We start from the raw sequence: 9,962 nt of genomic DNA, 5'->3' as shown, positions 1-9,962 counted from the left end.
TTTCCAAATTAACATTATTGAATAACTTACACTAACCCCCAACTGCAAGCTCACCAATTACTCAAACGTGGATGAAGAAGAAGAGGAGAACAAGAAGATGACAATGTTTGATTTTTTTTTTGGGATTTCTGAGTTAAAAAATCTCGACTGAAGAAGAAAGGTGTTTGAAAATGGTGGTTTGAAAATGTTCGAAGAAATTGGAACCCAGTAATTGAATTGAAGATGGAACTAATTAAGGGAAAGGGGGTAAATTAATTGCCAAGTCATAGATGTCAAATCAACACCCCGTTTTACAAAATTACAATACCGTTATACTTTTCCCCCAAAAATATTTACCATTTACTTTTAGCTTTTTATTTGGGTTTGATATGTAACTAGTGTGTGGCCCGGGAGATGCCCCGGTTACTACATTGAATAACTGAAGTTTTAGATTTTTCTTGAGCTCAAAATTTGACCAAAATACTTGTCTTCTATAGAATGAAAAATATCCGTTAAGTTCATCAACTACACAGACACGCTAAGTCATTTATCATGGCAAGTAAGTTTTCAATCATATCATCTTACAATTTGTATAATTTATTTTCTCGTAAGTGCGTCAAATTTATAAACACCAAATTAGATATATATACAGCTATGTAAGGCAATCCTATAGTTACGTTGATTCTTATGAGACTTATGACATCATGTTTCTTCATGGTTGTCATAATTCTTTAACTTTTTTTCTTTTCAAAATAGTCCATAGAAATTAAAAAGTCACTTAAAAATTTATTTGTTTTAGATTTCATGTTAACATTTATTTATAAATTAATGTGAAGAGATAAACCTTTTAATATATTAGTATAGATATCAAATACATGTCTGATATGTATTTGGACTTCCTCGTATTGATGTAGCATATCATTTCTACAAGAATGTCTCTGAAGTATAACACTTTACATTACTCGCCTAATAAATAGCCCGTTCATGTAATCCCCCAAAAATTTATAAAGTTTATTAATATAATTTAATGTATAGTTATTTATATTCAAATGAAATTTATGAATTTTATTAATATATTTATATATTTAATGTATAATTGATTTTATTTTAATTACATTCTAAATATTTTAACGATTTATGCAATCAAAAATAGTTTTTAGAATTATACTTTGAAAGAATTTGAACGAAAACATTCTAATCGATTTCGAACAATCCTTCTCTTAGCCCAATTACTAAAGCCCAAGTAAATAAACCCCAAACCTTATTCTCTCCCCTCTCAACTCACAAACCTAAAAATAAAACTACGTACTCCAAATTCCTCCTTCCTTCAACATTCACGTGGACTCTCACCTCTGCCTCAGCCGTCGGCCACCGTCACTTCAGGCCGGACGGCCGTCGTCCTCGCCGTCGGTAGCTCCTCCTCCCTCCTCTTTTTCTCTCGTCCTTTTTTTTTCACTTCTCCTAACTTAATGTTTCTCCTTTCCTCCTTCGGTAGGTGAGAACCACCTTGCTGCCACCATTGTTGCTGTCGGCCACCCTTCTCCTCCGCCGCCCAGATTCTCGCCGCCGCCCAGCTTCCCCGTCGGCTACGTCTCTCTCCTATTTCACGTGGAATCCTCCCCCCTTATTCTTTTCTTGCTTCACCATCAACGCAACCACCACCGCCGGTCACAACAGCCGTCGACGCTGATTCCCTCTGCCGCCCAGCTTCCTCCGCCGCCTGGTTTCCTCGCTGTCGCCGCCCATGCTGCCGGCCAGCACTCCTCCTCCTCTTTTCTTGGTTATTTCTTAAACCCTAAGTAAACTAAATATTTTGATTTTATTTTGTTTATTTAATTTATGATTTGATTTAATAAATTGATGATTTTTATGAGTTAATTGAATTTTCAGATTTATATAGTATGTTCAAATAATATATTTAATTTTCAGATTATCTAATTACATTGAAATATTGATTTTTGATTATTTAAAGCATGAAATTCAAGGTTTTTATGATTGTAAATAATGGTAGAACGATTATATATTATTAAAGTTATTATTTTTATGATGTTAATGATGTTGAATATATTTTGAGCAAATTTTTAATTACTTTAGATTGCTGAAAATTTAAAGTACGACGTGTGCGAAATGTTTTCAACGAATTTCAATCACTAATTCAAAGATTATGATGCTAGGAAATCAAATGTTTAAGTTTTGATATTGGGGAAAGTTCTAAATATGTTTAGGATGCATTTAGAATGCTTTATTATGGTTGCCAATGATTAGAAATTGATTGGGATTACTTGTTGGTTGTTTTAGGCGGAGAATTCTCTTTAGGCGACTTTTGAAAGTGTTAAAGTGGCCTATCAGTTTGTTTACACAAGGTACGTACATACCTGTGTGCTTGGAATGTGTGATATTTGTTTAAACCATGTTGAAATTGTTGATGAACTTGGGTATGTTGATATTATTGTTGAACTTGGTGATGTTGATATTATTGACGAACTTGGTTATGTTGAAATTGCATGTTTAATACTGTTGGACGGACATATTGAACTTATATTGCATTATGAGAATTGTAACATGTTAGTATGGATGATTGATACAAACATGTTGGTTGGGAACACTAGATTATTCTATATGTTGGTTTGGATCGATTGATTATTGTTCCCTTTTTAGCTTTTCACTACTTTATGAGGGCGGTGGACCTTGTTTAGTAAGTTGAAACTTTATACCCATATACAGGGTTTATCATGGTTAAAGGAAAGGTTGGGTAAATTGGAATGAGTCTTGATTGATGCCTTTATGATCACTTACTTAATTCCAAGATAAAAACAGTTGTGAACGAATGTGGATTGTATGCCTTATGTGATTGTTGAGTCATAACAGAGTCTCAATTTGTAAATCATGTAAAGTGAAACTGAGTAGCAATAACTTTAGACTGTGCACGTCTGAAGTGACGGACAAACAGGAGTTGGGGTTCATGGTGGTAGCCCATGGCCTTTTCTGGGACCGGATTGATCACCGTGTTCTATTTTTATTAAAACGTTCCTCGATATCGCAGGTCACTGAGGTTACGGAGTCGCGCCCGTACCTCGTCTTCCTTAGTGAAGACTTCTGGATGGACAACTCGGTCCATTGTCTATTTCAACTAAAATAATATTATTGTTATAAGTCTAGCCTAGTCTAGTCAAGTATGGTCGTCAAATTATCATGTTTTGTCTGCCCTTAATTATGTTCATTAGTATCATGTTAGGGTTGTTCGTTTAATAGAATCATGTTAGGATTATTATTGATTTAGTATGTAGTACTCAGCTTTGCTGATTACGTGCTTTTGCTTGTGCATGTTGATCATGGCTATGCCTTATTGATCCTGTGATGACCCAATCTTTGTGAGCAGTCTCTAAGGATCAATAAGCATTGTCCATCTGCAGGTTTGAAGATGTTGCATCATTTGGATCGGGAATAGAGAGCTTGTATTTAGTTTTGATTTGCTAAGTTGACTTGGGTTTGTTTAATTGGACTTTAAACTTGTTAGTTGATCTTATTTTCGTTGATTGGTTTTGGGATTAACTATGTAATCGATTATTATAAACCTAAAGTTAATTTTATGTTTTCCGCTGCAAAATTCTGAATAAGCCGTTACGTTTTCACACGGGCGATAATACTTTGGTAATTCTCTATAGTTATATTTATAAAAGGGTTGTTTTAGAAAAAGGGAATTGTCGGGGTATTACAAAGTGGTATCTAGAAGCTTGTGGTTTTATTTCAATAATTTTTAGGCGCCTAAACTAGCTATTTTTCTAAAACGAATTTCCTAGAATTGAACTTCTACTTATTATATCATTCAAAAATGCGTACTTTTTTTTTGGGGGACCAAATTCATTTTATTTTGTTTGAAAGTATATTAATATTTCTTATTTAAGTTCGGAATAACTTATTTATTCGAAACTTTTCGTTTATGTGAATTTAGTACGTTTTTCTTTCTTTTCGAAATTAAATTAAATATATTTGAAAAAAATAAAATAAAAATCTTATTCCTTAAGTGTATTTATTCGTTTAATAAATATTTATTCGTTTAATAAAAATTATTTATTATTTATTCGTAAAAAAAAAAAAAAATCTTTATTTTATTTATTCGTTTATTATTAATTCGTTTAATAATTTTTTTTTTCTCTTACTAATCGTTCTTGTTTTATTCTTTAAATTCTTCAATGTTTGACCTATTATGATTTATTATGAGAGATTGGTAATATAGGAAAGGGCATATAGGATAGAATTATATGTGCATTAGTAGTTAATTGCTAGCATAAGAAGTTAATTGCTATGTGCATGTGTTAAATGTTTAAGTGTTGCATGTAAATGTGCATAGAAATTGTTTGATTCCACCAAACTTATTGTTTTATTGAATTCTGATTATGCTTTGGTTGGGAAATCGTTAGTAAGATCTTACGTTGTTTGTTTCATGAATAAAATGTTTCTTTCCAAGTACACCAACATAAGATCCTTTGAGAAGATCGACGGATACTGAGGATCTAGATTTCACTTCACAAATTTCCAAGGAAAGAACAGATAGACAAGATGCCTTAAACATTTGAAGTTGTAATAGTTAGTTTGTTCTTAAATGTTTTGGAGAATAAGTAGCAAAGCTACAACAGTTTAAAGTTAAAGCAATAAGAGTTTGAGTTATTCTTTATTCTTTTCAAGGATGTATTAAACCTTTATAGAATTAGCAATAAAAGTTAAAGTATTCGTTTCCAATGTGAGAATTCCTTAATTCGCCCAACAATAGTTTATGTTTATGTAATAGAACCTTTATTTTATTTTAGGACAAATATAGTGTTATGGTTTAGGAAGTGTTATTAACATTTTTTTCTTTCGAGGAGTAAAACTTAGATTATTGATAATCCAAATGATCCAGAGTTTATTTTGGGCACGCGAATGGGAATATTATTACTTATTTGTTGTGATTGAATTTCCATTCATTGATTTTCAAATTGTGTGTCTTTGATGGAGATTTTTTTTTCATGAATGAGTGACGAGGATTACTCTAATATTGTTGTACTTTCATGAATAAGTGTTTGTTGAGGTGATCTCTATGATCAAATCAAATATTTCCTCCGTAGGGAACGAACTATAAGTCATGTACCGAACCTAAGGTAGAGTCATTAATTTTAGGCCGCGTACTAGAATGGAAAACAACCACAGTGAGTTAGCTGCTGCTTTTCGCAAAAACTGACCCAGGAAAGAACTAAGTGTTCTGATTCTGCTAGGGACATGTTTGAAAGGTTAGTCAAAGTTAAGCCATCATACTTTAAGGGGCAAGCTGACCCTACCTTCATAGGGAACTGAGTTTGAGAAATTGTTTGGGGCTGTGAACTGTCTTGAGAACATGAGATTTGGTCAAGTTGTCCTGTACTTGAAAGATGAAGCTGATTTATGGTGGAAAAGAAAATATAGCTAGGCTTAGCGATGCTGAGGGATTCAATTAGAATTCAATTGTTACTGTCTTAAGGGGAAAGTTTTACCCTACCTTTTACGAAAAAGCAAAAAGCTTAGGAATTCATAAACCTTAGTATGGGAAGCATGACCATCGCTGAATATTATAGCAAATTTATAGCGCTATCGAGGTTTGCACCTGAGGTTGTAGCCACAGAGGAACTAAAGGCTCAGAGGTTTGAGCAAGGTTTGACTGATGAGATCCAATTAGTATTAGATGGGGAAACCTTTACATCTTTGGATATTGTGGATGGGAAAGCTGCTCATATTTATGGTTTGCAGTCTAGAAGAGACAAGAAGAATATTGTTGTTGGGGATAAAAGGAAGGAGTTTAATGCTAAGGGAAATCAAGGGAACTTCAAAAGGAATAGAAATGGTAATGGTAATTTCCAAGGAAGAAACAACCAGGGGAATAACTACAACAACATAAACCAAACTGATAGAGTGTACCACTGCAGGAGGTGCAACAACAACCACCCTGGGAAGGATTATAAGGGGGAATTGGTAATTTGCAACTACTGTCATAAGAAGGGACATAGGGAGTTTGAGTGCTTTACTAAGCAGAAGAGAGAGAAAAATGGTAGTGAGAGTGGTAACCAAGGGAAACCAGGGTTTAACCAATCCGAAAATCAGAGTTCGAAGCCTATAGGGTCGCAAAATAACCAGGGAAACCCAGCAAGTCTGCATATAAGAACAACAACAAGAATAAGACTCCGGGCAAACCTTTCGTGATGAGTAGAAATGAAACTGAACATTCTGCAGGCGTAGTTCATGATACTTTTTCTATTAACTTCGTGCTAGTTAAAACATTATTTGATTCGGTAGCAACTTATTCTTCGGTTTTGTCATCTGTTATTAAGAGTCTGAAGTTAGTATATTTTGAGGTGATTGATTTACCTGTTAGTATACCTACTGGTGTAACCTTAAGGTGTACCAAGTTGTTTAAGAACTTGTCCTTGAAGATAAAATATTGTGTTTTCCTTCTGATTGGATAGATTTTAATCTGGGAAACCTAGATGTAATTCTGGGAATGGATTGGCTAAGTTTGTACAAGGCTAAGGTAGACTGTGAAATTCAGAAAGTAAGTTTAAGGAACCCTATTGGGAGGTTGACCTCATATAGACGTTTTGAGAAGTCCATGAACTTTTAGTTATTTCAGGTAATGCAAGTGAGGGATTGATGAATAGGGAGTGTTAACTATTTTCCGTAGTGTGTTAGAGGTGAGTAAAGAAGTTGGAGTGAAAATCGTGGATGTTCCCTTTGTGAATGGATTCATTGATGTGTTTCCGAGTGAAATTGCAGGTATGCCACCTGCTAGAGCCGTTGAGTTCACTATAGACTTAATTTCTGGAACGACACCTATATCTAAAGCACCATATAGAATGACACCTCCTGAAATGAGCGAATTAAGACATAGTTGCAAGAGTTGTTTCGTTAAGGGGTATATTAGGCATAGTGCATCGCCGTAGGGAGCTCCTGTGTTGTTTGTTAAGGAGAAAGATAAGAGTATGGAATTATGCATCGATTTTAGGGAACTAAACACCATCAAGAACAAATACCCTTTGCCTAGGATAGATGACATATTGGATCAATTGAATTGGGCGAGTGTGTTCTCGAAGACTGATTTGTGTTTGAGGTATCACCAGTTGAGAGTAGCTGAGAAAGACATACCTAAGACTGCATTTAGGACTCGTTATGGTCATTATGAGTTTACAGTAATGCCTTTTGGGTTAACCAATGCACCTGCCATAATTATGGATTTGATGAATAAGATTTTCCACGAATTCCGAATTAAGTTCGTTATTATATTATTGATGATATCCTGATTTATTCAAGGAATGAGAAAGAGCAAGACAAACACTTGAGGATTATTTTGGGTACGCTTAGAAAGAATATAGTTTTATTAAATGAAGTATACAAATCTTGAAGTCATGTGTGTAGATTGACACCGACGAAAAAAAGGGTTTTAGGACTAAATTGATTGAAAACTATGACAAATTTAAGAGAGGATTTGAATGGTCCAGGATTGTTAGAAATCATTTGTGTCTCGAAAAGATGGAAGGAATTATATGAATTGGTGGAAAGAGCTAAGAGTTAAGCCCAAAAGTTATGCATCCATGAAAGGCGTGATGAGGTTCGGTAAAAAGAAAAGTTGAGCAGAAGGAGTCTCTGTAGATCCTGCTAAGATTCAAGCTGTGAGTGAGTAACCTACTCCAAAGAATGTGTCTGATAACCGAAGGTTTGTTGGGCCTAGTTGGCTATTATAGGAGGTTTGTGAGAGATTTCTGGAAAATAGCAAGAACAATGACCAATCTTGATGAAAAAAGAGTCAAAATTCGAGTGGAATGAGAAATGTGAAGAAGCTTTCCAGATGTTAAAGGAGCGTTTGACCTCCGCACATGTTGTCGTGTCAATTGAAACCTTACGAGGCTAATTAACCTACTAATGACCTAAAGCTAGCTGCTATTGTGTTCACTTTGAGACTTGGAGACATTACCTTTATATGAAAACATGTAAGATCCTTATCGACCATAAAAGTTTAAAATTCTAGCAAAAGGTCCAGTGAATCTTGGGGACGACATTGATAACGGGTATTTCTTTCCACCTTGCAACCGATAGACAAATTGAGATTACTAACGGAATATATGTTGAGAGCCTGTGTTATTGACTTTAAGGGTAATTGGGAAGACCACCTAGATTCGATTGAATTTCTTGCAACAATAGTTACTATGCGATCTTTCAGATAGCACCTGTTGAGGCATTGTGTGGAAAGAAGTGTAGAAATCCCACTTGCTACGAGTTTAGTGGAAATATAGCATTGGAGGCATGATTAGTTGAATTAGAAATATCCAAAGTTATTCCCTGAGATGAGTTACGAGGGCGTAACTCGTTTTCTTTAAGGGGGGTAGAATGCGATAGAAATTCGCGCTTTTTACCTATTTTTATGGTGTTTTTATGCATTTTTATGCTCATTTTTAGCAAGTTATACATGTTGATGCAAAATAAATAGATTCTCCGCATAAGAAAAGGTGTTCTTGAGTAACACAAACAACTTTAAGTTGACAAAAGAGTGCACATGAGTGGCACAAGTATTTCTCCAGTAAGAATAAGTTAAAGACTTTTGAAAGATGTGTGAGTTCTCGTGTCAAGTTTCGGGACGAAACTTCTTTTAAGAGGGGTAGATTGTAATCCCCCAAAAATTTATAAAGTTTATTAATATAATTTAATGTATAGTTATTTATATTCAAATGAAATTTATGAATTTTATTAATATATTTATATATTTAATGTATAATTGATTTTATTTAATTACATTCTAAATATTTTAACGATTTATGCAATCAAAAATAGTTTTTAGAATTATACTTTGAAAGAATTTGAACGAAAACATTCTAATCGGTTTCGAACAATCCTATTCTTAGCCCAATTACTAAAGCCCAAGTAAATAAACCCCAAACCTTATTCTCTCCCCTCTCAACTCACAAACCTAAAAATAAAACTACGTACTCCAAATTCCTCCTTCCTTCAACTTTCACGTGGACTCTCACCTCTGCCTCAGCCGCCGGCCGCTGTCACTTCAGGCCGGACCGCCGTCGTCCTCGCCGTCGGTAGCTCCTCCTCCCTCCTCTTGTTCTCTCGTCCTTTTTTTTTCTCTTCTCCTAACTTATTTTTTCTCCTTTCCTCCTTCGGTAGGTGAGAACCACCTTGCTGCCACCATTGTTGCTATCGGCCACCCTTCTCCTCCGCCGCCCAGATTCTCGCCGCCGCCCAGCTTCCCCGTCGGCTACGTCTCTCTCCTATTTCACGTGGAATCCTCCCCCCTTATTCTTTTCTTGCTTTACCATCAACGCAACCACCACCGCCGGTCACAACAGCCGTCGACGCTGATTCCCTCTGCCGCCCAGCTTCCTCCGCCGCCTGGTTTCCTCGCTGTCGCCGCCCATGCTGCCGGCCAGCACTCCTCCTCCTCTTTTCTTGGTTATTTCTTAAACCCTAAGTAAACTAAATATTTTGATTTTATTTTGTTTATTTAATTTATGATTTGATTTAATAAATTGATGATTTTTATGAGTTAATTGAATTTTCAGATTTATATAGTATGTTCAAATAATATATTTAATTTTCAGATTATCTAATTACATTGAAATATTAATTTTTGATTATTTAAAGCATGAAATTCAAGGTTTTTATGATTGTAAAAAATGGTAGAACGATTATATATTATTAAAGTTATTATTTTTATGATGTTAATGATGTTGAATATATTTTGAGCAAATTTTTAATTACTTTAGATTGCTGAAAATTTAAAGTACGACGTGTGCGAAATGTTTTCAACGAATTTCAATCACTAATTCAAAGATTATGATGCTAGGAAATCAAATGTTTAAGTTTTGATATTGGGGAAAGTTCTAAATATGTTTAGGATGCATTTAGAATGCTTTATTATGGTTGCCAATGATTAGAAATTGATTGGGATTACTTGTTGGTTGTTTTAGGCGGAGAAT

The sequence above is a fragment of the Spinacia oleracea genome, chromosome 5 (genome assembly GCF_020520425.1).
Source record: "Spinacia oleracea cultivar Varoflay chromosome 5, BTI_SOV_V1, whole genome shotgun sequence".
NCBI lineage: Eukaryota > Viridiplantae > Streptophyta > Magnoliopsida > Caryophyllales > Amaranthaceae > Spinacia > Spinacia oleracea.
Note: the sequence above shows the minus strand (reverse complement) of the source record.